This window comes from Phoca vitulina, unplaced genomic scaffold (assembly GCF_004348235.1).
Source record: "Phoca vitulina isolate PV1807 unplaced genomic scaffold, GSC_HSeal_1.0 scaffold76, whole genome shotgun sequence".
In the NCBI taxonomy this organism is placed as follows: Eukaryota; Metazoa; Chordata; class Mammalia; order Carnivora; family Phocidae; genus Phoca; species Phoca vitulina.
The window spans coordinates 1,108,943-1,136,355 of NW_022589779.1; positions in this window are offsets into that span (position 1 = coordinate 1,108,943).

Sequence of the window (27,413 nt, forward strand, 5' to 3'; positions counted from 1 at the left end):
TATGGAAAAAGTGATGGGAACTAGTATGAAATAAAAGGGGACAATTTTTATTGTCATAGTAACAAATTTCTTTCTACTCTGATACTTTTGAAAGTTATCAGAAATATTGTTCATAAAGATACATAACAGAAATGAAAATTACCATGGAAAATATGGCTAAGAGACAGCATTCGTCTACTTATGTTTATTGTTCACTTTTTAAGAGTCAAGCACTGTTCTAGATATAGAGGATACAGAAGGGACTAAAAGACAAAATCCTTGCTTGTGTGGAGCACTGTTCTCATGGAGGAAGAAAGATAATAATTAAGTAGACAAAGAGTTGTATAATATATCCAGCAGTGATTAATGCTATGAATAAAAATAAAACATGTTTGGTATATAGAGAATAACAGCAGGGAAGCACCATTTTTATAGTATAGCCAGAGAGAGCCTCCATGATAAGGTAACATTTGAGCAGAGAACTTAAGAATGGGAGAGAGCTCGGGGCGCCTGGGTGGCTCAGTCAGTTAAATATCTGCCTTCGGCTCAGGTCATGATCCCGGGGTCCTGGGATAGAGCCCCGCATCGGGCTCCCTGCAGGGAGCCTGCTTCTCCCTCTCCCGCTCCCCGCTGCTTGTATGCTCTTTCTCTCTCTCATAAATAAATAAAATCTTAAAAAAAAAAAAAAAAAAAAAGAATGGGAGAGAGCAAACTCTGCAGCATTCTAAGGAAGAAGGTTCTAGGCTGAGGCAAGAGCAAGTGTAAATTCCTAAGGCAGGAGCTTCCTCGTGCATTTGAGGACCAACTCGAAGGCCAGTAAAACTGCAGGGCAATGTGCAGGAGAGTTGTAAGAGAACGTGGTCAGAGAGTAGAATGTGAGATCATGGGAAGCTTCTGAACTTTGAATCTCACCCTGAGTTAAAATCTTGGCTCTTGGCTATGTCCCTTACTAACAGTTGTAGGTGAGAAGTTGTTGGTTCTATGAGGTAAGATGAGCTCCGGTGCCTGGGAAGGGGTGGGCCTGAGAAGAGCATGAAGGATGTCTGCTCTTATATGGAGAAAACCAAAAAAGAGAGTATGGGGGTTCAAGTGGGCTGGTGCAGATTCTGGTAGGTTGATAGATTTGGTGGTGGGAGCCTATGGAAGTTTTATTTTTTTGTTTTTATTTTATTTTTTTAAATAAAACAAGCAGGCATCCTCAGAAGAAGAGAGGAGAGGGGAGGATGTATTGGATGTTTTAGGACCAAGGAGAGCAATGACATTGGAGAATGGGAGACTGATGGCCAAGGAAATATGATAGGATATGTTGAGTGCTATAAAACATCACCAGATCACCTGTAAATAAATATTAGATAAACATAATCATTATTATTATATTATAATTTTATGATTATATAAAACATTATTATACAAATAAAAATAATTATTAAAACTTTCTCTGGTGAAGAAGTATACCACCTTAATAGAGTCTTAGCAGTGTTGCAGAAAGGAGAGGTCAGAAGTATAATAGTTATAGGTGTTTGTTGTACAAGCTGAAGTTGTTTAAGGTCTTTAAAAATAGGGAGCTAATTGGGTTTAAACAAGGTTAATGATATAATAGTTTAGAATTGGTGGACATAGAGAAACAAGGGTCATGATGCAAAATCTTGATAAATAAACTCTGCTAAGCAAGTGGTTTCTCAGATGAGCAGTCTCTTGCCTCCAATAAATTAATCTGTGGGAATTTCCGGAAGCAAACACTGAAGTTATTTATAGGTTTATGGCCTTATTTTTCCTTGGCACAATTTCTTGAAACAGGCAACTAAGTCATGTTGACAAGTGATCTAGAGTCTTATCTCAGTCATAGTGACACAGATGGTCTCAATTCCCCATCTTTATTTATCATTCTTCAGCCCAAGCTGGGGAATAGGTAGATCATCATCATTTGGGGAAGCAATCAATCAGGATCTGTATCACCTTTTGGAGAGTCATGATTGCATAGCAAGTTGCTGGTGACCAGTTATTTCAACTGCTACAAAGGTCAGGTTTTCTTTTCTTTCTTTTTTTTTTTTTGTAAGAAGATAATTTTTTTGAATCACTTGATAGGACACTGGCTGTACAACAATATATAAGGTCCTGGAGATGTACATTTGAACCAGGCCATTCAGACAAATGCTAGGAGAATAATTATAATCAGAATTCATAGACTTCCAAGCCTAAATCTAAGAGTGCCTAAGTTAAACCAGGAGAACAGATTCCATCCCTACTCTAAAGAGCTTGCAGAACTAGATATGGGTGTAGCAGCTAAATCACTTTCATGATGTCTTCATTGGTTTTTCAGTTCTTCTTATTAATGTTAAAGGTCTCATAAAAATCCATAGGGATGAAAGTATAGCAGTTTTCCCCCTAAAGTAGCATATCTACAACCTCAAAATGCCATTATTCTGTCTAAGGCCCCTCTGTTTTAAGTCATCATATTCTGAACCTCATGAATTTGTTAGTGATATTGTCTAACTTTCTCTGCAATCATTGAACCATGGCAGATAGGAGCTGTTCACATTGCATGTCTTTTAAAGCATGATATGAAAAGTCTTAAGGACAGAAAAAAGCTATCTGGTATTTCCACTGAGTGATTAAGGTTTTGAACCTTAAATTGAGGCCCAGTTTTTCTGCCTCTTGAATCAAGTGGAATGATATGGAGAAGGCCTGTAATTTTGTAAGATCTAAATTTGGCAGAACATCTAAAACAATTATAGAGATGACATACTTGATAAATGTTTCATGTAAAAATGTTTGTTAAAGATAAATCCTCTGACTGTAGGTAAGAAAGCTATACTTACAAAAATATTTACAATGGAATATTTACTTGTTAAAATAACAAAAGATGAGAATTGAGAATATCCTATATTTAGTAGAATTGGCTTTGAGCTTATCAGTTACCCCAGTTGTGTAGAGAGAATATTTTCTTAAGGAAAAGTATTGTAATTACAGAAAAGATTCTACTAAAGATACTAACAGTTTTAAATTTATTAATGTTCTACTTGGTTTTGAAGAAGATTGCAGACAATTTTATAAAAATATTAAATAAGACAATTAAAAATACATTCCTTAGAGAAATACCAGTGGTATGGTTTGGGGACAGATACAACTAAGAAACTGATTAAAACTATTTGTGTATGTACCAGTAATATTTATGCTGTTTGTAATTTTTTAATATTCTGATAATCAAGATAAAGTAGTTTCCCCCCTTTACTGTATACTTGTATATGTTTTTTTTTTTTTTTTTTAAAGATTTTATTTATTTGACAGAGAGAAAGACAGCGAGAGAGGGAACACAAGCAGGGGGAGTGGGAGAGGGAGAGGCAGGCTTCCTGCTGAGCGGGGAGCCCGATGCGGGGCTCGATCCCAGGACCCTGGGTTCATGACCTGAGCCGAAGGCAGACGCTTAAGGACTGAGCCACCCAGGCGCCCCTGTATACTTGTATATGTTATCTCTACTTTCAAAATAGAATTTTAATTTTGAAAAGTTTTTAAATAGAATAATTTTATATGTCCAACAGTATAATAAAACCCGACTTTCCACAAGAAATTAATATTTATATTAGTTTCATTATTTTAGAGACCTATATTCACTCTCAAAATTGTTTTAGTTTGGACTGTGGATGGTATAGTCTCTCCAGTTAGTGGGGTGAGTAAAGGGAAAGGGAATAAAGTGGTAGGAAATAGATTTAAAGAGGGAGGCAACTCTGGAAAATAGTATGGTGGTTCTTCAAAAAGTTGAAAATAGAGCTACCCTATGACCCAGCAATTGCACTACTGGATATTTACCCCAAAGATACAAATGTAGTGATCCGAAGGGGTACATGCACCCCAATGTTTATGGCAGCATTGTCCACAATAGCCAAACTATGGAAAGAGCCAAGATGTCCATCAACAGATGAATGGATAAAGAAGATGTGGTGTATATATACAATGGAATATTATGCGGCCATCAAAAAAACAAAATCTTGCCATTTGCAATGACGTGGATGGAACTAGAGGGTATTATGCTAAGTGAAATAAATCAATCAGAGAAAGACAAGTATCATATGACCTCACTGATAAGAGGAATTCTTAATCTCAGGAAAAATTGAGGGTTGCTGGAGTGGTGGGGGGTGGGAGGGCTGGGGTGGCTGGGTGATAGACATTGGGGAGGGTATGTGCTATGGTGAGCGCTGTGAATTGTGTAAGACTGATGAATCACAGAGCTGTACCTCTGAAACAAATAATACATTATATGTTAAAAAAAAAAAAGAAGATAGTACGAAGGGAAAAATGTAGGGGGGGAATTGGAGGGGGAGACAAACCATGAGAGACTATGGACCCTGAGAAACAAACTGAGGGTTTTAGAGGGGAGGGAGGTGGGGGGATGGGGATGTATTGTATGGTGACTAACATAACATAATAAAATAAAATAAAATAAATAAATAAATAAATAAATAAATAAATAAATAAAGAGGGAGGCAAGAGCCAAACTACAAAGCACATTGAGGATGAGGATGAGGAGTTTGGATTCTACAAGAGAGAGAGTCTAGAAAAGGGTTATTTCTCTCACACATTCAAAGGGCAGGAAATTGAGCTAAAATTGAATTTACTCTGAATTTTGAATATTTTATTAACACAATAAAGATCTATTTTGAAAAGGAGAGTAATAGTGATAATCATGATACACTTCCCAGTTTTAATTGGCTGTAGCAATCACATGCTTTTAGTAAGAATAAGCTTTTCCTAAAAGCTTCCTGTACATTAGAAGTTTACTTGATCCCAGTGTTGAACTGCCAACGCCTTTCCATAAAGCTAGTTTTAATCCTACACTACGGCTTTGCAGTTTGCCAAAGAGCTTCCATATACCTAGTCAAATTGTGGTGTTCAGACTTCCCTTTAGTTCACCATTCTCTCTCCTTTCCCTATTTGGTTTATTGGATGTAAGGTGTTTGAAAATTCTTTTTCTTTATTCTTTCTCGGAAAAATCCTTCTCCCCCAGGTGCTTGCCTCTTTATCTCTCTTCAGGTCTAGTAGGCCTCCCACATCAATGTGGTGTTCATTCTTATCTAGCAATATCTCAGGCAGTCTGTTTGCTTAATGTCTTTTCTACGGGGTGGCTCCATAAGAAATTACCAATTTCTGAGCTACATAAAGCTTCATATGCTTTAGCCTATTGCTTCTCCTGCTTCTTCCTCTCCTCGTTACCAATACGCAGATCACCGATCTCTTTTCTCTTCCTTCTTCCTCTCCACTTAGCTCCGTAGCATCCTTTAGTACAAATCATTTTCATGCTTTTAGCATTTTGGTGGTTTTATAATTGGCTTCATACCATATAAGATCATTAATAAGAAACATTATAGAACACTTTCTACATGCTGGATATTTTCTGTGGGTCTTGTAGGTATCAACTCATTTACTCTTTCTTTTTTTTAAATTTAAATTCAATTAGCCAACATACAGTACATCATTAGTTTTATCAGTTGCGTGTAACACCCAGTGCTCATCACATCATGTGCCCTCCGTAACGCCCATCACCCAATTACCCCATCCTCGCACCCTCTTGCAAACAGCTCTATGAAGGAGATGCTGTTATTATCCTCATTTTATAGATGAGGAAACAGTTACTAATTGTTTAAGCAATTTCCCCACAGTCACAGAGAGTAAATATCCAAGTTGGAAATTTGAACCCCGGTACTCTCTACTACTCTACCCTACTGCTTTATTAATTAATTAAGGTGGAGAGGGGATTGGGAATTCATACAACATAGGAAAAAATAGGGCAAAATCAGTAATCCCAGTGAAGGGGCTAAAAATTGGGCGTTTAGTTTAAATAGGGATGTTTCAAATTTAGACCACTTTCTGGCAACCATAACAATCTTAGGGGAATTTTAAAATGGTGGAGAGCTTTGGAGACCTAGCTTGTGATGTACACTATGGAGGTTTTGGAAGCATAATATTGGAAAGAGCCCCATCCAGACATACCTATTTTGAAAACAAAGTGGGAGAGAGTGGGGGTGGGTCCTTTCCATGAATGAGCTAAAAAGGACTCAAAGGAAGAAGGAAAAGGAATATGCAGCATTTCTTAATCTGAGGTACCTACCAGGACTGTCCTTGCTCAAGGTACCAATGATCTGGGGGACAAGAGTTGAGGGAAGTTCTGAAGTAACAAAGGCTCATGCAGGAGGGGCTCATATAGATGGGTGACATCCTCACAGAGACCTTGCAGAGGAACTGCTACTTATGGTCTAGGTTCAATATTTGTTGCTGTGGCAGCCTTGTTGTTTCTGATTGCATGCTCATCACAATCAACTGGGATGAGGTTCTGATTGTGGTAATTATAACATTACTAAGAACATTTTATCACGGGTACACAATTATCATTTTCCAAACATCTCAAATTTATGCAGTATGTTGTTAGTAGGAGATAATGTAAAATTCCAAGGAAACGGTAATGCCACTAATAGAGAATTAATTGTGTATATTTATAGGGTATGCTAGAAAACATATTTGACATGAATGCTGACTCTTTGAATATGGGTAAATTGAATAGGTATAATAACTGTGTAAAAGCTTAATTTCTGGCCTAATGGCATGAAAATCAATCGTAATCTTTTTGAATATGTTTTTAGCTCATATATAACTGTAACAAATAAAAGATGAAAGATACTTAAAATAAAGAGACTTTTTCGTATGATCCAGTTAGATTTAAAAAAAATTGCTTTGCAACAAGAAAATGTTCACTTTTAGCCTGTAGGAACTTAAAATCTCGGCAATGATGGCTTGGTGCACCAAATAATACAAACCTATGAATTTTTCCCATTGAGTAGGATCAAGAGAAGGTATATCTTTAAGGTATGTAGAATCCTAAATTCCTTAGAAATTTTGAGGACTTTTACAGGCAGTTTATTCATTGACTTTAAGTCACATTTTTTTCCCATTGTTTAAGATAAGTCATATATTCAATATTTGTGTTAAAATGGGGGCTGTTTTGATACTTTTATATGTATTATGTCTATAACATAGAATATATAATAGGGTGATTGTATATCATTAGGTTATAAGTACTATTATTCTTACAGCTTATAAATTTGCATTAGTATAATTTAAAGTGTTTCAAAAAAAATTTTTTTTTTAAAGATTTTATTTATTTATTTGACAGAGAGAGACATAGCGAGAGAGGGAACACAAGCAGGGGGAGTGGGAGAGGGAGAAGCAGGCTCCCCACAGAGCAGGGAGCCCAATGTGGGACTCGATCCCAGGACCCCGGGATCATGACCCGAGCCGAAGGCAGTCGCTCAACCAACTGAGCCACCCAGGTGCCCCAAAAAAATTTTTTTTGACTTATGATATATCCTGGCAGGGGTTGACAGGTTTAGAAAACAGTGTGTAGATAGGAGTATTTTTCTACAGGTGAGTTAATTAAAGAATAAACAAATTAGGGGTGCCTGGGTGGCTCAGTCATTAAGCGTCTGCCTTCGGCTCAGGTCATGATCCCAGGGTCCTGGGATCGAGCCCCGCATCGGGCTCCTTGCTCAGCGGGAAGCCTGCTTCTCCTTCTCCCACCTCCCCTGCTTGTGTTCCCTCTCTCGCTGTCTCTCTCTCTGTCAAATAAATAAATAAAATCTTTAAAAAAAAATAAATTAAATCTCTATCCTTAAAGATTAAAAAAATACAAGATAACACTTTTCACCTATCTGACTAGTAGAGACTAAAATTCTAATAACTAGTATTGGCAGGGGTATAGTAGGTGAAAATTTACTTTTACATACTGTTGGTATAAACACAAGCAGACTGATATACAACTTAGAGACGCTTCTGGCAATAGATGGATCACTTAGGAATGATTTGGCTGAAAGTAATAGAAAATTGGACTTAGGGTAGCTTACAGAAATAAGGTTTATTTTCCTTTACATGTCAAGAAATATGAAGTTAATTTCTGGGTCAGCAGTTAATGATGTCAGTGCCACCTCTTCTGTGATTCTCTTAGCCTGCTCCTCATGCCTGTCGCCTCATGTCCCAAAACGACTGTTGGTGATTCAGATACGTTTTCTGGAGCCAAAGCAGAGAAAAGGTAAAAGAGAGAAGGACTATGCCAACGTTGAGGGAAATAAAGGGATCTTCAGGTGTTCCTCCGGAAACTTTTGCTCATGTATCAAGGGCCAAATAGAGTCCTAAGGCCCTTCCTAGATTCAAAGGAGATTTGGAAAGCAAAATATGGCTTCCAGCCATTTTAGTGAGAGATGGTAAAGGAAAATAGTTCGAGTATGACTTTGCCATACTTAGATAGTTAACTGTCTGCCAAATGACAAAGGCAAGAAGTATATTCCCTGTAATCCAGCAAGTCCACATTCATGAATGTATCCTTCAAATATATTACCAAGAAAATAGTATAGGCTATGCAATGGAAATTTTTCTAGTGTTTCAGAAGTTCATAAAGCTTCAAATTTGAAAACAATAGATAATAACTACTTGAAGGCAAACCACCCCTTCCCTACATACATACTCATCAACAGAGCTTGAAAACTTAAATTGGTCCTCTGACTCTTGATGTAGACAAGTTTTCCTTTCCATCCAAGGTAAGAGAGTGCAACAAGATCTGCTTGTAGTCATCAGAATGACATTCAAATTAGAAGAGACTGAGATCACATTTCCCAGCAAGGATACTTGCTGAGCTGCAGACATTTGTAGGCCCATCCTAATTCTTATAGAAAAAAAATTGGGGGAGCTAATAATTCAAGTGGTATTTGGGCCCAAGGGTGGTGGTGAAAGTTGTCATGAATATAGAAACCATTGTGTCCTTTATGCCTGGAAAAGTCTCAAATCTGGAAGTTGGCTAATGGTAGGGAAGGCTTACCATCCTTTCTCATTATTGTCATTGTTGAAAGTGTTGAACTAGACCTGCACTATCCAGTATGGTAGCCATATTGGATACGCTTTTATTGAGCAGTGGGCTGCGAATGGCAGGGGCTGAAGAGGCAGGAGATGGGGCTGACAGAGTGCACAGCCACAGAGGTCAACCAGAGAGTGCACTACCCTACCCTGATGTGCAAACTAGAGATGCCTGTGGAGGTCTTCCAGAAAATCCACATTTGAGTAACTGCCTTGCTGAAGATCCTGAGGATGGATTACAATAGCACTAATCATTTAGGAGATGGCTTCCCCCTTTCCCCAACTCTTCTCCAAGGTCTTAGGATTTCAGAAAAGAAAAAGAAATTTAAAAATAGCTTAGTCAATTGGAAATGAAAAAGAAAAAAGTGAAAGAATGGATGATCTCCCCCTTCTGCACTTACTAAGTCATGGCTTAGGTCTTGAATTGATTATGAAATCAAATTTTCTACTTAAGGTCTATGAGATGTTGTAATGCCTGAAAACAGTAGTGAAATGGAATGATATGAGGAAGCTAAGGGATCTACCTGAGGTGTCCTCAAGGAGAGGAATGGGACAGATATTAGAGAAGTGATTATTAAACTTTAATATGCATCAGAAGCACTTGGAGGGCTTGTTAAAACACAAATTGCAGGTTTCATTTCCAGAGTTTCTGATTTGGTAGGTCTGGGAGGATCTCTGGGACTTAAGAATTTGCATTTCCAAATTTCCAGGTGATATTGATATTAATGCTGATAATTGAGGGACCATAATTTTAGAACCATTTTTTTTTAAGATTATTTATTTATTTATTTATTTGACAGAGAGAGACACAGCGAGAGAGGGAACACAAGCAGGGGGAGTGGGAGAGGGAGAAGCAGACTTCCTGCGGAGCAGGGAGCCCAATGCAGGGCTCGATCCCAGGACCCAGGGATCATGACCTGAGCTGAAGGCAGACGCTTAACGATTGACCCACCCAGGTGCCCCTAGAACCATTTTTAAAGGCAGTAGTAAAACAACAACCACAAAAACAAAACAATCTTTCTTTTGCATCTCTTAAGTTCAGTTTGTTTAATAAACTGTAAAGATAGGGGTATAAGGAAATGGTTATTACAGCTTTATTTGTGGGAGCAAAAAAATATGGGACTGAATAAATTATGGTATATTCCTAAAATGGAATACTATATAGTCATTATAATTATAGAGATATGTATCTGATACGTATTTTCCAATTGTAAAAATTAAGTATTCCAGCAATATCCATTTTTTGGTAAATAAACACATGCTTGCATGTGAATTAAAATCATGTGGAAGAATACACAAGACTATTAACAGTGGTTGAATCTTTGAGGTCAGATGGTAGAGAGCGGGTAGAGGGAATTTGACTTTTTTTTTTTTAAGATTTTATTTATTTTTTGACAGAGAGAGAGAGACAGCGAGAGAGGGAACACAAGCAGGGGGAGTGGGAGAGGGAGAAGCAGGCTTCCTGGCGAGTAGGGAGCCCGATGTGGGGCTCGATCCCAGGACTCTGGGATCATGATCTGAACTGAAGGCAGACGCTCAAACGACTGAGCCACGCAGGCGCCCCTAACTTTGAAATATATATTCTTCTAGTACTTTTTGATCAGATGTTTGTATTGAAGAAAGGGTAGTAGTTCTAAAGAATCAGTGCCTTTGCATATGGTAATCCATTCAAGTTTAATGCTCTTTTTTTAATCTGAAAAATAGACTGATCAAGTATATAATCTCCTTTATAAAATTTTTTCCAAGTTAATCTTTGCTCAGTAATCCCACTGTTGTGGGCCAAATTGTGTCCCTCCCGTTTTTATGTTGAAATTTTAACTCTTAGAATATGACTGTATATGGAGGTGGGCCTTTATAGAGGTAATTAAGGTAAAATAAGAGCATATGATGGGCCCTAATACACCCTGTACTGGTGTCATTGTAACTGTGAGAAAAAATTTCTACTGTTTAAGTCATCCAGTCTGTGGTACTTTGTTATGCAGTCCCAGGAAATTAATACACCCATAGTACTTTGTTTATTCCACTCCTAAGGCATTAGCCACATCATATTTTAATGGGTTTATATTTCTTGTTTTCCACTAGATTATAGCCCCTTTGTATTTGTATTCTATTCCTGTCATAAGAAATTATTACAAAGTTAGTGGCTTAAAACAACACTAAGTTATTATTTTAGAGTTGTTCTATAGATCAGAGGTCCAGTGCTGTTCTCTCTGAGCTAAAATCAAGGTGTTGGCATATTTCTGAAAGCTCTAGGGGAGAATCTATTTCCTTGCTCATTCAGATGTTGGCAGAATTGAGTTCCATGTGGTTGTAGGACTGAGGCCTCTTTATTGGCTGCCAGCTGGAGGCTGTCCTTGCCCCTAAAGTCCCCCTACATCTCAGAACTAGCAGGAGAATGGTGAGTCCTTTATATTGCCATTTCTCAGGTGACTGGTCATCTCATTCCTTTCTAACTGCAGGCAAGATAGTCTTTGCTTTTGAAGTTTCATGTGATTAGATTGGGTCCACCCAGATAATCCAGGATTAAATCCTCATCTCAGGGTGTGTAACTTTAATCTTATTTGCCAAGTCCTTTTGCCATGTTAAGTAACATATTCACAGGTTATGGGGAGTAGGGCATAGATACCTCCAAATTTAAGAACAGATTTCATTCATTTTTTGCATCCTTAACTTTTATGAAGGCTTGGCAAATATGTTTTTTTTTTTTGTTTTTTGGCAAATATGTTTTTAACTAAATTTCCTAACTTGAACATGTGAATGAAAGCCAGAATAAAGAAAGAGAGGATGAGAGTGAAAGAGAAAGGTAAAAAGGAAGAAAAGAAGGAAAAACAAATCTCCCACAGAATTTCACATTATCAAGTAGAAGTCCTAGCATAATGTCCAGTACGTAAAAGTTAGCTGCTTACTACATTAGAGCAGACATATAAAAGGCATTTAATAATTTTTTGAACAAATCTGACTCATAATTGTTACGAATTTAGCTATTAATCAGCTCACCAATGACTAACCTAGAGAGGTAATTACAATCAATTTCAGTAAATTGTATTATCTAGCATGGTTGGAAATGAAATGCTTTGGCTAGACAATTACTCTTGCTATGTCGTAAACCATATGATCCTCCTTATAAAGTGCTAGAATAAAATCAAGTACTCTTTAAAATAATTTAATTTGTTTATAATTAAGGAAACCCCAAAAATCTTAAAGTGAGTCATATTGGCATCATAAATATAACTTTCAGGGTAATGTCACCATGTAGAGAGACTTTGTAACAAAATGCCAGAGAAATAAAAATCTACCATATTCTTTTTTGGGAAAAGTGACCTATTTTACAAATGCTGTTTCACCTTGGAGATGCTCATAGTAATTTCTAGATTTAGGCATAATCTCCCTAGAAAAAATATTAGGGGGCAAATGGAATTTGTTATATATTGCTTTCAAAGCATATTGATGAGAAGTTAATCTGTTTTAGCCATCTTGGTTGGGTTTTATGGGGATATCCTTGAAAAAATGCAAAGCACTTAACTCAGCAGCAGATAATTATCAGATTGGGATGGTTCATAGATCATCTGAGAAAACATGATGTCCTTGATGAAAGCATTGCCGGATTTCTCAGCAAGACAGGGATTATGGTCATAAAGTTGCTTTTTTGACAGTTTTAGATTTTTTTTAACTAAATGCTCATAGATCTCTTAGTAGGGGTGTTGTAAGTACATAGGTTTTTCTGTCAACCGTTTTCATGGCGGATGACCTAAAAACTTTCACTTTAAGGTAAAGCACTGTAGCTATATATTTATTGGCAAGCTTTTTATTTACTTATTCTTTTAACCTGAGAGAAACAACATTAGGTTCTTTAGGTTAATATTCCAATTCCAAACACATGACGTCAGTATGTCTGAAGTGCTTTGCGGCTATGGTAACCCACGGCGCTGAGGTGAGCAGGTGATATTTATCATGCTCTATTTCTCACTTTTGTACAGGAAGAACTCTGTGCAGCCTCCGAAGAGTATAGGTGGTGGGGCTGGGCCAGAGGTGAGAGTGGAAGGACAATTTCCTCAGTTTTCTCCCTCCAAATGGACACTGTCTGATGAGAAGCATTTTTCTTAATGCCATAAAGATGGATCTCAATTATCTGTGATAATTGAATTCAGAGCCAGAAAAAAAGAAATTCACTGGTAATCAAAAACACTAAAGTAATTACAAGTTTCAATTTCCCCTCCCAACAGTATTTAACAAATTTGCTGCAAAGAAGCTAAGTGGAGTTCTTTTCTTGACTCACCATCGCGCCTTCCCTCTTTTTGGTTTCTGCCACAAGTCCCAAAGAAACTGAGGGATAATCCACAAGTTAAGTCATCAACTTCTGAATGGCCTAGATTGAGAACAAGTCAAATGAAGTTTCTGTACCAGAAGATGTGTGTACCACACAGTTTTTTATTTTAATGATATAATTTTCTGGTCATGAACTTGGTTCTTTGTATTACACATTTTGTGCTCATCATTTGGCAGTGTGTGTGTATGTCCAAGTGAGGAGCTACAGTGGCTAGTGCATAATATGACACAGTAATGTTGCAGGTCTTGATGACCTAGTATTCATAGCATCACTCTTCCATTTTTATCTGGATGAAGCATCCTTGGTGTTTTTACATTATCAAAGAACAAATAGAATTGTGGCTTCATATTGCAGTTTTGTTGCTGATTTTATGTGTCATGTCTGTTATGGTTGCCACAGTGGCAGTCTAGCTTCTCTGTGAGTCGGGGGCCTTACACTTGAATAATTGCCTCCCGTATCTTTCTGATTTTATATTTAACGCGAGATATAACAAGTAAGTAATAAGCTCAGTGTCATACACAGACTGGCTCAGAACAATTCTTATTCTTTTTCCAAGTCTTCAAAAAACTGTTAGAGATTTATTATCATTCCCAAAGGTGTCATTTTTATAATTGCAAAATAGAAGCTCACATATAAACTCCATAGGTCTTAGAGAAATCTTGATAACCTGTTTTTACCAAAGCATCTCTGTAGAGTTAAATTACTACTTTAGAAACTGATTTGTCCTTAGGAAGTAGAAATTTATTTTTAAAACCTCCTCTTGTAACAGTGATCTGTCTGTGCTCTGAAATGAGTGCTACATGGGTGCAAAATGTTACCATTTTTCCATGATGCACCAATATTTAAAAACAAAACAAAACTTGAATTGCTCAGATTTTCCAGATGCTCCTTCTTTTCACAAATATGTATTGATTGACTGGTATGTGTGAAAATTAATCATACATAAACCCTGTCCACAAAGAAATTAGATATGAGGGTCATAGGCCATGCACATAAATAACTAACATAAATTATCATATAGAAAGTGGAAATAAAAACAAAACCCCAAACAGGAGAGGGTATAGACAAAATGCTGTGGAAATTTAGAGGAATAAGAAAATATCAGAGATTGGAGGGGATTTTTATGGAGGAGATTAATTCATTAATTAGTTAATTAAGTATTTACTAAGTGTCTACTCTATGTCAAGGAAGACAGATACAGTTCTTTACAATTTGATGGGAGCTAGCAGTTGAGTTGGGCTTTGAAAATCAAGTAAGACCTAGAATCATAAAGATAAAAGACAATATAGTTAGTCACTTGTCTTACAGTTCACTTTTAAAATCTATCATCTAACTATCTAGGTATCTACTGTTTTTAGAGTTGAACTGCCTGGGTTAGGAACTTCAATTTGATTTTATGAATTATCTTTTAAAAATACTTGTTTGAAATGACAAATAGACAAGCCTTTCTAGTCTCTCCTTACACACATGGCTGTGTGATCCATCTTTGCTCCAGTCTTGACAATATTAAGAAAGTCTTTTGACTCAAGCATTTCTTGCTTAATTTATAACTCCTGGGGGAATGCTTGATCTATAAGGTTCTCTTCTGTCCTGCATATGCTGAAAGGTCATATGTTGTGGAGTCTGGGACTACTTGCTTGCTACCTTGTCTTTCCTGACATTAACTGACACCAGTATTTTAGTAGGGGAAGATATATTTCTGTTATCCAAATCTTAATCTAAAATATACGCTTCCATGAAAAAATATATGAGTGAGGGCTTTATGGAGTTGAATCAATGTTATTAGTATTAGTTTTAGTCATGTTTGGTGAAATTGACTTTTGTCAAGGGGTGACAAACTTAAAATATTAGTTCTCTGGGGGAAATGAAATTCCAAATGAGCAGGTTATAAGCAAACTTCTGGAAAATACTTATATTCACAAATGGTGGGCTGCATGTATTTGTCAAGAAAATATTCAGTTTTGATCAACTTACTTGTATGGTGTTTTGCTCAGAATAAAGAATGTACCTTGAACAGTACTGGGATATCTAAATATAAACTATGAGCATCTTCTTTCAGCCCTGCCAGAAACTTGTATTCAGTAGGTAAGGAAGACAATGACATTTATTTATTGTGATAGTTGTTTTAGCAGCCTCAAGGTTGATGTAGCACTGGTGGGGTTTTTTTTTCTTCTTCTTTCCTCTCTGTGTGACTCAATATATTTCTTTCTTGAGGCTCACACAGAACTATAAAGGATGAATAATACATGTAGGAGGTGTTTATAATTTCTTCCTTTAGGAAAATTACTTTCATCAATTATTAAAAGCTGATAATCAATGTTGATTATCTGGGAATGGGCTAAGGAAATTAGAACCTTGGTAGATGCATATGCAATTTATGTATTGAGGGAGATTAGTACAAATTAAAGGAGAAGTTAAAGGATTTAAAAGGGCTTTGAGGCTTATCTATAATTTTAGTAAGCCTTTGATGTTTGAGATATGGATGCTCTCAGAGCAGCCTGTGGGACAGATATGAATAGCTTGAGCTAGACTGTTTGTAAAGTTGAGCTAGGGTAGCCAGAGTTGTTAGTAAGACCAGAAAGGATACATAATCAATAGCATCATGAACCATGTAGGGATGTGGCCATGCCCAAATTTGTAGGGGACCAAGAAGATTAAGACTAATACTGAGGGGCAAATGGCCCAAAGAGAAAGGATTTAGCCTTGACAGTGCTTGTGGAACAAACAAGAAAGATAGGAGATTGAGGGAAACTACATCCAACATAAAGTTTTGTTACACATGAGTGTTGAGTCAGGTGAACAAGGCAGTATTGCAAGAAGAACACAAAAGCAGCAGGAATCATAGCAGGGTTAAGAGCTAGTATAGAAAAAAAAATTACTAGTAAGGACTGGTCCCTTAAAGATAAATATATATGTAAGAGTAGTAAACACAGTGTAGGATATATGGTAAGCATTCAACAAATAATATTTGAAGTTGAATCTGAAATTCAGAAGGATTCCTGCAATCTATAGCAGCCAACTTGCAAGGACTACTACTGTCATATTAAATAAAAGGACAATGAGAAAATATGTGATACTATTGAGGGATCTGGAAAGACACTTCATTTCTACTTACAACTACCTAGGTCTAGATGACTTAGAAAATCCTGAGACTGGTTTGATATTAAACTGCATTTGGAGGATCCACATAATAAGTTTATTTGTGACAAATTATTATGTAATGTTGCATAGGAAAACATTTTCCCCTATATCTCTGTTTTGTTTTTCTCCCCAAACTTATTCCTTTTACAGTTTCCAGTCTCCTTTAAAGAACTCTATAAGTGTTGGAAATCAGATCATTCTAAAATAGATACACTGATCATTCATTCATTCATTCATTCACTCAGCAATTATTTATTGTCTTTTAGATGTCAGAGATTATAAAACTTGTTGTCAGAGAGGGACACTAAAACTTAGAAAAGGATAACCGTACACTCTGAGAGTTCTGGAAGCATCAGTGAAGCAACCAACTCTCCCTGGAGGAGACACTTCACATCTAAATTGTGATTTGCAGGGTAGAGGTGGTGGGGAAGGAGCTTCCAGGGCAAGAAGATTAGATCACAAAAGACATGGAGATATAAAAGGGCCTGATGTGTTTGAGGAAAGGGTGAGAAAAAATGGTGTGGCTGGAGCACAGCATTCACGAAGATGAGATTCATTGGCAATGACTGGAAAGCCTCCGAGATATTAAGCTAAGAAATTTGGGTCTCATTCTTTCCCATCTGTCAAACCAACAGTAGTTTTGAACTACAGAAGTGACTTGATCTGAATTATGTTCTAGAATGTGAACACTAGCAGTGGTTGGAAGATAGATTGGTGGGAGGAAAGACTAGGTTTAGATGGGAGAAAACAGAGACAGTTACTTCAGTTTTCCAAGGAAGAGATAAATGCTTAAATATGAGAGCACTGAGGATAGAAAAGAGAAACCAGATTTGAAAATACTTCTTAAATAAAATTGGTGGGATTTGTATCTGGTTGGATAAAGGAGGTGAAGAAGAAGTAATTGAGAATGGCTTGGAAGTATTAAGTAGGAAACTAATTCAATGGTGATGTAAATGAAGATTAAGAACAGAGCAGGCTGTTCAAGGTGGGAGGCAGAGAACATTCTGGATTAGCCACGCTAGACCATTGCTTAGATAGAAAAACATTTTTATCCAACTGGCATCCAAACAGGAACTAACGCTGGCAGGGTATTGCTTGGTAAGCCAGACTTAAATGTAAAATAGAAATCACACATAAGAGATATGTTCAACTCCTTATGTTTTGGCACGAGTGGCAAACAACTTTCTTATGCAGTGGTATGAGCAATGGCAGCATCTCTTGTTTCCATATTTTTTCTTTAATGTTTTCCCATGCATGGCAAGTTTTCCATATGCTCTGCTGGGTAGATTCTTGTTGCCATATGGCAGCATGTAATATGAGAAAAAACTCATAAAGAAGATGTTTCTAATTGTCTAAAGGGATTGCTCCTGGAAAATCATAATTTCGTGCTGGGTTGCAGAACTATTCATAGTAGATAGAATGTCTAGGTTAAGACGTTGGCCAGTGCAGGAGCCATTAAAGTACGGATGCTAAAGATCTAGTAAGTTTCCTATATTTCTTACAAAAACAGACAAATTTAACCCCAAATCAGAGCAAAATTGGTCACAGCTTGATACTCAAGCTGTGGTGAGAGGGAATAATTTTATTCTTGCCATAGGGAAAAGGTAGAAAAAGAGGTAAAGTGTCTGCTCTTGCTGATTTATCCCTTGTAGAATTGAGCATCTGTCCTTTCTCAATTCAATGCAGCAAACATTTTTTTATGAATATCTAGGTATTTGGAATATTAAAAGATGAATGGCCTTAGGACACTGTAAGTAGCATGGTGATTATGATATCAGACACACCTTTTTTCTCTGAAGCCTGGTTTAGTGGCTGTGTATTCTCAGATGGATCACTTCACCTTTTTGAACTGCAGTATCCCCATCTCTAAAATGGAGATATCATGTCTACTTTGCAGAGCTCTCAGGAACATTAGAAATAATACACATAAGTGCCTTTTGGCACTGCCTGTCACAGTAAATGGAAGTCATCCTTATATTGGCTTTTACCTCTGTACCTACACCAAGACTGGCAATTAACTTTAGTGATAGACAACTTCCAACTACATTTGGATTTTATTGTTTTATTTTGTATGTATTGAATAAATAAATACATTTAATGTAAATTTAGAAAGTTCCAGGGTGCTGTTTTCATTAAACTTCAGATCTACGCGATGTTTTACTGGTGCTTATGATAAAACTAAGTAGTTTAAAACATGACATTCTCTGATCATTCAAAATAGGTTTCTTATCCTTCAAAATGATATGATTAGAAAGATTATATGTGATAAGTTTTGTTTTATTAAATGTAGAATAGGTGAAAGGCTACAGGGGGATACTGACCTACTTTTTAAAAATGAATGTGCAGGTTCTAAATAAAATTAATTCACCAAAATTGATGATAGATGTTTAGCTGTTTAACATTTCTGGTGTCACTGGCAGGGAAACACAGATCGGCATTACTAAGTTTTGTTTTGTTTTCACTGAGATAATGCTGGGAACAAACAACCACAAAGATATCAATAGCATCCAACAACAAACATTTGTTTTTCTCACTCATGAGTCTTCAGGTCAACTGCTGTTTGGTTGATCTTGGCTGGGCTCCTCTGTGCTTGAGCTAGAATAGACTGAGCTTCTGGCTTTGGTTTGGATTCAGATCTACTCCACATCCTCTACTCCTTGGGTCAGGTTGAAAGGAAAATGGCTACATGGGGCACATTTTTCTGATAGAGGCTGAAAGTTCCAGAAGCCTAAGCCAAATTAAACAGTCACCTTTATAGCCTTTCATAACATGTGGTATGTACATTTCCACTTGTATTCTACCTGCCAAGGCAGGTCAAACACCTAAGCCAAATGTGCGTGGAGGTGGGGACATGAGTACCATGTCTAAGGGAGTTACCACAAAACTCACATGCCAAAGGGAATGGCTGTAACTGTATAGGAGACAGTCATGAAGAATTGGGAACAATGACCCAGTATACCATGATATTATACTAATTGAATAAAAATAATGTTGACTCAAACACACAGTGAATCAAATGAGCTTTATGTTACTCTCTTTAGAAAAAGCTAATATGGATACATTTAATAATTTCTGCCCTTTTGTATAATGAGTATATTGTTCTTATTTCATGTAATAGATCTTTACTGAAGACCTTCCTCCAGGACTGCTTCATAAGCTAGTCCACTTGTGTTCTAGGTGGCTATGTGAACGGAGCCCCTGGGGACTATGCACCTAACAGCCCCGCCTCATGATGTTAGATAATGTATAAAGAATGGAAGCAAGACACACCTAGAATCCAAGGGCAGATGCTGGAGAGTTAAAAATGTGGGCCCAGAGTGCGCACACATGAACCTTTCACACAATGATGAATGCTGTTGAACCCATAAGTGTTGGAAAAGCTGTATCTCATCCGATAGAATCCATGATTCTTGGATCAAGGATGACTGAGTTGCACCAAGACCATCGTAGCCTGTACGAGAGTTTGTTGGAATTATGGTAGGATCTGTGAGAACACAGAGGAAGACACAGAGCAGAATTAAAAAAAAAAAAGTCTCAATAACAGAACATAATGAAGCACTGGATTTCATTGACGGTTACAAATACCCAATGAAGCAAGAGATGTTGAGGTCTGAAGCATTATCATTAGGAAACAATGAAAAATCTTTCAACTATCAGAATATTTTGCATATTTTTACTTGATAGTGTGAATAAGTAATTTCTGTATTTTTTTTATTATTAATTGGATTTTATTGTTTAGAGGCACATCAAGAATCAACCAAACCAATTCTCAACCCTTTTATTTATCCAGCTTCTGAATTTCTTTTGGTTATTTCTAGAGCAAATTTATGTTTTCATTTCTTTCAGAATGCATGAAAAAAAGGTTTAAGTTGGCATTGAAGACACGATATGTTATAAACTACTGAAGAACAACTACATGAAAATGCAAAAGAACTTAATTTAATCCTCTTAGGTTAAGAGAACAGGGGAAATAACAGCCTTGTGTGCTAACTATGTGATCTGCTCACTATATTTGGCTTAGTAGAGCATATGCGAATCAGACCAGCCAGAGAGTGCATGTATATTGGAATTCCTCCATCTGTCATCCACTTTTGTTGAACAAGTAACAGGTTGTTGTGTAAAATGCTCTACTCTTACACACCTGACCTCTTGCCAAAACAGAGCATATCAAAAATCTAGCTTTTCCTTTGCATTTCCATAGCTACATTCTTTAGCTACAGTAATTTCTGGCATAAAGTCTCCAATCACTGAGTGACCTTTAAAAATGCAAATTTTATTCTGTCTCCTTCCTGCTTAAAACACTTTACTGACTTCTCATTGCTCTTAGAAAAAAAGGGAAGGATCCTTTTCATGGCCTCAGTGCTCTGTCTCTGTGGCCCCTGACCACCTCACGAGCCTTATCTGTCACTTTCTCCCAGTTAGCAACTCAGACTGCACAGGCCACAGCACGCACTGACTCTCACCTCTTCTAGGGATCTCTCCTCACTCCCTCCCACCACTCCTTTGCTTGGTTATAAGCAACAAAACTCAACTCTGACTAATTTAAGGAGAAAAAAAAAATTAAAACCTGTTAGGAGGCTCATAGAATTATTGGGGCCGAGGAGGGGTATCTAGAGAATAAAGCTTATGGCCATGAAGCCAGGGAGCACATGCCAGATCACTCCAGAATCAGTGCAGTGCAGACATGATGGTCCTCAACGGCAAGCCCCATTTGTGGCTGTTCACCCTGCCAAGTCTGTTGCCCAAGCAACTCATTATTGCTACATCCGCTGATACCCACAGAAAATATCCCTTCCATTGCCCATTCTTTTTGTGTCACTCATTTTCAATTCAGTTTTTCATACTTATGTCGTGAGGGCAGAACCTATGCAAGTGTGGCCATACTCTAACTTCAAGGGATGCTGGGAAATTGAATATCTGGAATTTTTTACTTCTTTTCTCTAGGATGGGCTCTGCCCCTATCAAAACTCATTAAATGGTAAATTTATTAAGTAAAGAAAAAGGATTTAGATGTTATCTGGCCAAATAACAATTGTAGTTAATTCCTACTCATTCCTCAGCACTTAGCTGAAATATAACTACCTCAAGGATCCCAATGGATCACCCCTTCCTCCCAGTCCAGGTCAGTTTGTTAGTAATATACTTTCACAATCTTTTACTTATCTTCCATAGTATAGCACTATTCTTATGAAATGATTAACTGTGTATTTCTTTGCCTAATTCTTGACTCTCTTTACTAGAATATAGGATCTATGAAGACAGTTACTGTATCTCAGTGAAACCTTTCTATCTATAGATTAGCAGATAGTGGGTACCTAATAAATATGTTTTCAATGAATAGATAATATGTTGAATGACACACCCCACTTCAGAATGCTTTCCAAACAACATTGTCTACAATTTGAGGGATTTCCTACTTGATGACAACTTCCAAGTTCCCATTTCTCTTGGTGAAAACCTAGATATGGGGAGTGTAGGGTTGGAAAAAAGAAGTTTCCTCTACCCTCTTAGGTTTAGTACATGGACACTGCAGGTTAAAATGACAAAAGAAATTAACAGGAGAAAGGTTTATGAAACATGTACATGGGACCTCACAAAAAAGAAGTGAAAATACGAAGAATTTATTGCCTAGGCTTAAGAGCTTATATACTATTTTATACCATTTATATATCATTCATATGCCATTTCAACAAAGGGTGATAAATTGTGGGAATGTGACAAGATAAAGGAAAAGAGGTTTGGACTTCTAGAAACAGAAAATTATGTGAAGGTAAATATATGAGGAAACTAATGGAAGATAGAGTTGCTTAGTAAGGTTTGTTATGCAGATTCAAGTTGGTGCCATCTCCAGGGGTAAGAGTTGAGTTGTTTTCAGTGTTTAAGAGTCATTCTTTTCTTTTTGATATGGAGGATGGGAGGGGCAACACCTTCAAAGTTTGAAATACATATCCTGCTTTTAGGCAGAAACGGAGAGGACAGAGAGTTCTTCTGTGTTTGCTGTTCTTAATTGCTTTCAGCTCAAAATAATCCTTATGCCAAAGTAGTGTATTTTGGGGTAGCACATTCTGATCTCCTTCAGAGGAAAAACCCTACATGTATTAAACAAATTTATACCAATAATTTAGACTAAGAAGATTCCAATTGAGCATGCACATAAAATAACTTAATACTTTGCATTAATTTTTTACTTGTACTTTTATTATTTTAAAGTTTTCAAGTTTGGACACGTGTACAATTTTCTCAACCCACATGTTTGAGCTATGTTACCCAAATCTCATACGTCTCCTTTATTTTTGTTTTTAAGATTTTATTTATTTATTTGACAGAGAGAGACACAGCAAGAGAGGGAACACAAGCAGAGGGAGTGGGAGAGGGAGAAGCAGGCTTCCCACAGAGCAGGGAGCCCAATGCAGGGCTCGATCCCAGGACCCTGGGATCATGACCTGAGCCGAAGGCAGATGCTTAACGACTAAGCCACCCAGGTGCCCCCTCATACCTCTCCTTTAATTTCCAGAATTATCTTTTCTGCCCATCTTTTTCCTAGTTGTCCCATTTTTTAGGATTCTGAAGGCCTTTGCACTACTTTATGGTTGATAACCAGTGCTCTTATGTATAGATGAGTTCTTGCTATTCTTTATAGAGAATACATGGGACCACATTTTCATATAGATTAAAATTATGAAGATCGTGGATCATGTTTTTTAAAAGCAGTGTCATAATGGTGGGTTCACTCCGACCGATGGCTAAACAACATAAATAACAGGTAAACCTATTAATATATGGAACTATAAACTTCTGTAATTATGCAAGTAGGAGAATTATGTTCCAAGCTCCATAAAATAAATATAATTCAATAAGGGACTCCAATTGTATAGTAAAAGAGGTAAAGAGGCTCACTATTAAAATTTGCTAGATTTAAAACCAGTATACTAGCCATTGAATTGACAGTTTTATAAGTATGAATGGGTGAATGGGTGAATACCTCTCCTCTCTCAACTTTAGGTATCATTCTGGGAAAGGGCTCAATTAGTATTTATTGATTCAGTCTGTGAAAGCTTCTGGAATATCATGTTGAGCAAAACATACCCTTCACTATCCCTCATGGAGCTTACAGTCTATGAGAACTCGAGAATTTTATTGAATGATTGGCAGGTATTTATTAAAGAATCACATAAGCATACAATTAGAGTTGACCCTTGCATGATGTGGGGGTTGGGGTGCCTACCCTTCTGTGTAGTTGAAAATCCACATATAATTTTTGACTCCCCAGAAATGGAACTACAAAAAGCCTACTGTTGATGAGAAGACTTACCAATAACATAAACTGTTGATTAACACATATTTTTATGTCATATATATTATATACTGCATTCTTACAATACAATAAACTAAAGAAAAGAAAATGTAATTAAGAAAGCCATAAGGAAGAGAAAATACATATATAGTACTATACTCTCTTTTTAAAGAAAAATCGAATCCATGTATAAATGGCCCTGTGTCCTTCAAATCTGTGGTGTTCAAGGGTCAATTGTACCATCTACAATTGCACCATAATATAATGACAGTCTGCTGGGAAAGACAAATATGGGGACGATGAAAGCATTTAGCAGGGGCTTGTTATCTAATATAAACGAATCAGGAAAATCTCCCCTGAATGATGTTAAGGCAGAAAAAAGTGCATACAAGTATTGGGGTGAGACGTGAGGGACAGTGAATGTGACAAAATAGAGGCATTGGCCCTTGATATCAGAAGGCACTTGTGGACTGAATAAATAGAGGCCTAGTGTGTGTGTGTGTGTGTGTGTGTGTGTGCACGTGGATGAAGATTCTCTTCTTGAGCAGACTCTAGTCAGGCTTCTCTGAACTCTCTTTTCAATTAGGCCCTGACATTGGGTTTCCATGTTCATCTTTGCATTGTCCAAATTTAGCAAGAATCTTGCTACCTTACTTAAGCCAGGATCTTTCACCCTCAGTATCTGATCACTCTTGATATCTGATTGGGTTCCTCATCCTCCACCATCCTCCAGGTGATGTCTGATGACCTTTCAGCAAGAGTCCTATTAGGCTGGCTTCACTAGAATTGCCCCTGTGTGTCTTCCTAGCAATTTTTTCCATCCTCAGACTCTCTACCCCTGCTCTTTGGCTATAAACACCCCCTTTCCTTGTTCTGTTCAGAGTTGAGCCCAGTATCTCTCTGCTGCTGCAGAACCCTATTGCAGTGGCCCATCTATCAAGCAGGATAGTCCCCATGAATGAAGTCTGACTTTCTGTCTTTAACAAGTGTCATGAATAATTGCCTTGTACAGTTTATGTATTTCCTTTTGTGCTGTTTCCCCAGATGTCTACCTTCTGTGTGGCTCATCACTGATAGCTTAAAACCACGAGGTAGAAATTTTCAAATATGTGGGTAAAGTTGGGCTTGAGTAGAGGATAGGCATGGCATAGACCAAGATGAATGAGAGAAAAAGTGAAATATGAATAGCTAACTGTACTCTAGAGCCGTGCACCAGAAAGTAATAGTATCTTCTATTTGCCTGGTCATTATTTATGTTTCTTTTAACCAGAGGAAGGGTGCAGCTTTTGAGGAAACTCAACTCCTGGATCCATTAATCCCACGTCTGCCTCTGTTCATCTCTCATACCATGCTCTCTGCCTGAGATGCCCTTCTGGCCCAATTATCAAGCTTTGCTTTCATAGCAAATAGCATCTGAAATATTTTGAATTTAGTGTGTTTTTGTTTGTTTTCTGCTTTGTTGTTGTTTTTGTTTTTACTTCAAAGCTCATGATTTTCCAGCTATAGTCAGAGGTTGACACTCTTGATTACTGCCTTTGTGCTATATGTTCTAAACTGCCCGGTTCCTTTATATAAATATATATAACCACTTATATTTCTATTTAAATTGTTTGGGGTCCACAGTCCCTTTGTTATGCATACTGTAAGCTCTTAGATATAAACTACTATAAGGATTTAATTTGCTTCTTGTGGCTTTGCTTGCCTCAGGCTGCTGCCAAATGTATCTAGGAACATTAGCAATTTGCAACAGTTCCAAAGCACCATCATTTATAAGACAAAAACCAAACTGCACTATTATTACACAGAAATTAGAGCAATCAATAGACGTAGTACTTCCCTCCACAATACATATGACCCAGCAGATTATAAAATAGCTTTTTGGTGCACAACTGTGTACTTCTATTATTCTTTATTTTTTTGTTCACATATGCATGAGCTATGACAAGGTATAATGAAAAGAGAACGGAGTAATGAATTTAGTCCTGGTTCTATATGAGATAGCCTTATGACCTTGATCAAGACACCCACCTCCTTTAAATATCAGCTTCTCCATGTGTAAAACGGGTATGATCATACCTGCCCTGACAAGGTTATTAAGCAGATGTGAAAATTCTTTGGAAATGCAAATTTTAAGGTGTGATAATGGTTATTGAATCCAATAAAATAACCACAGACATGCATAGTAAAGTATGTTTAAATTGGTATTGATGTTGCATACATTTCCTGCAACTGGATGAAATCATCTGTACAAGAGGGAAAACTGAAGCTGGATATGCAGTTTTCTCCTTGGCAGATGTTGCTATGTGATACACATTGTCCCGTTGGGAAAGCCTCAGAAAATTGTATGTTCATTTTAGGTTTAGCTCTATGACTATGTGAGATACCAGGAAAAAGATTAGCTTTCTGTAAGAAATAAGCTAAACAATGCATTGAACCCATTAATGTACTGAATCCATCCGACCTAATTTCTGAAATGTTTGATTTGTAGTTGCTAAAATTTACATGATAGTGCAATGAAAATAAAAATAGGCATTTAAGTAAATTTGTTGTTTGCAGAAATTAGCAGTGATTTCATCAAGTTGCATTCAAGATCTTCCTCTAGAAGTTTTGTTTGCCAAAAAATAAAAGAGATTAAAAAATATTTTACAGCCATTTGTAAAACAACAACTGATTATCAAAGATGAGAAGGCTGGGGGTGCCTGGGTGGCTCAGTTGGTTGAGCGACTGCCTTCGGCTCAGGTCATGATCCTGGAGTCCCGGGATCGAGTCCCGCATCGGGCTCCCTGCTCAGCAGGGGGTCTGCTTCTCCCTCTGACCCTCCCCCCTCTCATGTGCTTGCTCTGTCTCATTCTCTCTCTCTCAAATAAATAAATAAAATCTTTAAAAAAAAAAAAAGATGAGAAGGCTGGTTCTTGGCAGATTCCAAAAGGAATTTTACAAAATCTACTGGATGTGTATGAAAAAATTAATTAATCCTCTCATCACTTTAGCGATGAACCCAAAGTAATAAAATATATAATCCCCGTTTTCTGCATAAGGATACTAAAGTAGAAAGGTTATTACATGCTGTAGACCATTCTGAGAATCAATGTCTGAGCAGGGAAAAAATAATAACTCTGGCATTCTGGCTCCTGAGAATGAAATAGTCATTTGGACTTAGTTTTCTACTTGGGGCTTGCAGCAGTCTATCTTAGATTTACTTCACGGCACATGTGTTTTTGTAGTCCTCTCTGCTCAGCCCACTTAATTTCCTCCCAAGTAATATTTAACATAGGAAAGCAACCTCCTCGATCTGTAGCATCATGCACATAGTCTGCTTAATATATATAATTGAGATGAGTTACTAATCGTATAATGGAAGAGGCATTGATTTTAATGAAATCAAAAAGAGGGAAGTGTTCAGTTTGCGATTTCTCTTTACTTGGTAAGCTCCTGGAAGACTGACTTCCTAAAAGGAAGCTGATGACTGTTTCTGTTTTGCTTGTTTAATACTATTCTCCTCACACAGGCTGCTTTGATTTGGTTTTAGGTGAGGCAGTCTGTGTTTTGGTGCAGTGAGGAGGGGGAAGTCATGCTGCATCTGTTAGATTAGCACCTGGTGTGTCTGGTCCCAGAGTTGGCTCTCTTCCCAAAAGGCAGTTGGGGAGTTCATCACACAGCTGCTCTTCACGGGTAACAATAGAGGCTGCTCCACTCATTTTATGCCATCTCACTCAGCGTTTTCAGGAACCTCACATTTTTATATGATGTTGTATATATCTACCACAAAAGAAGCTTCAG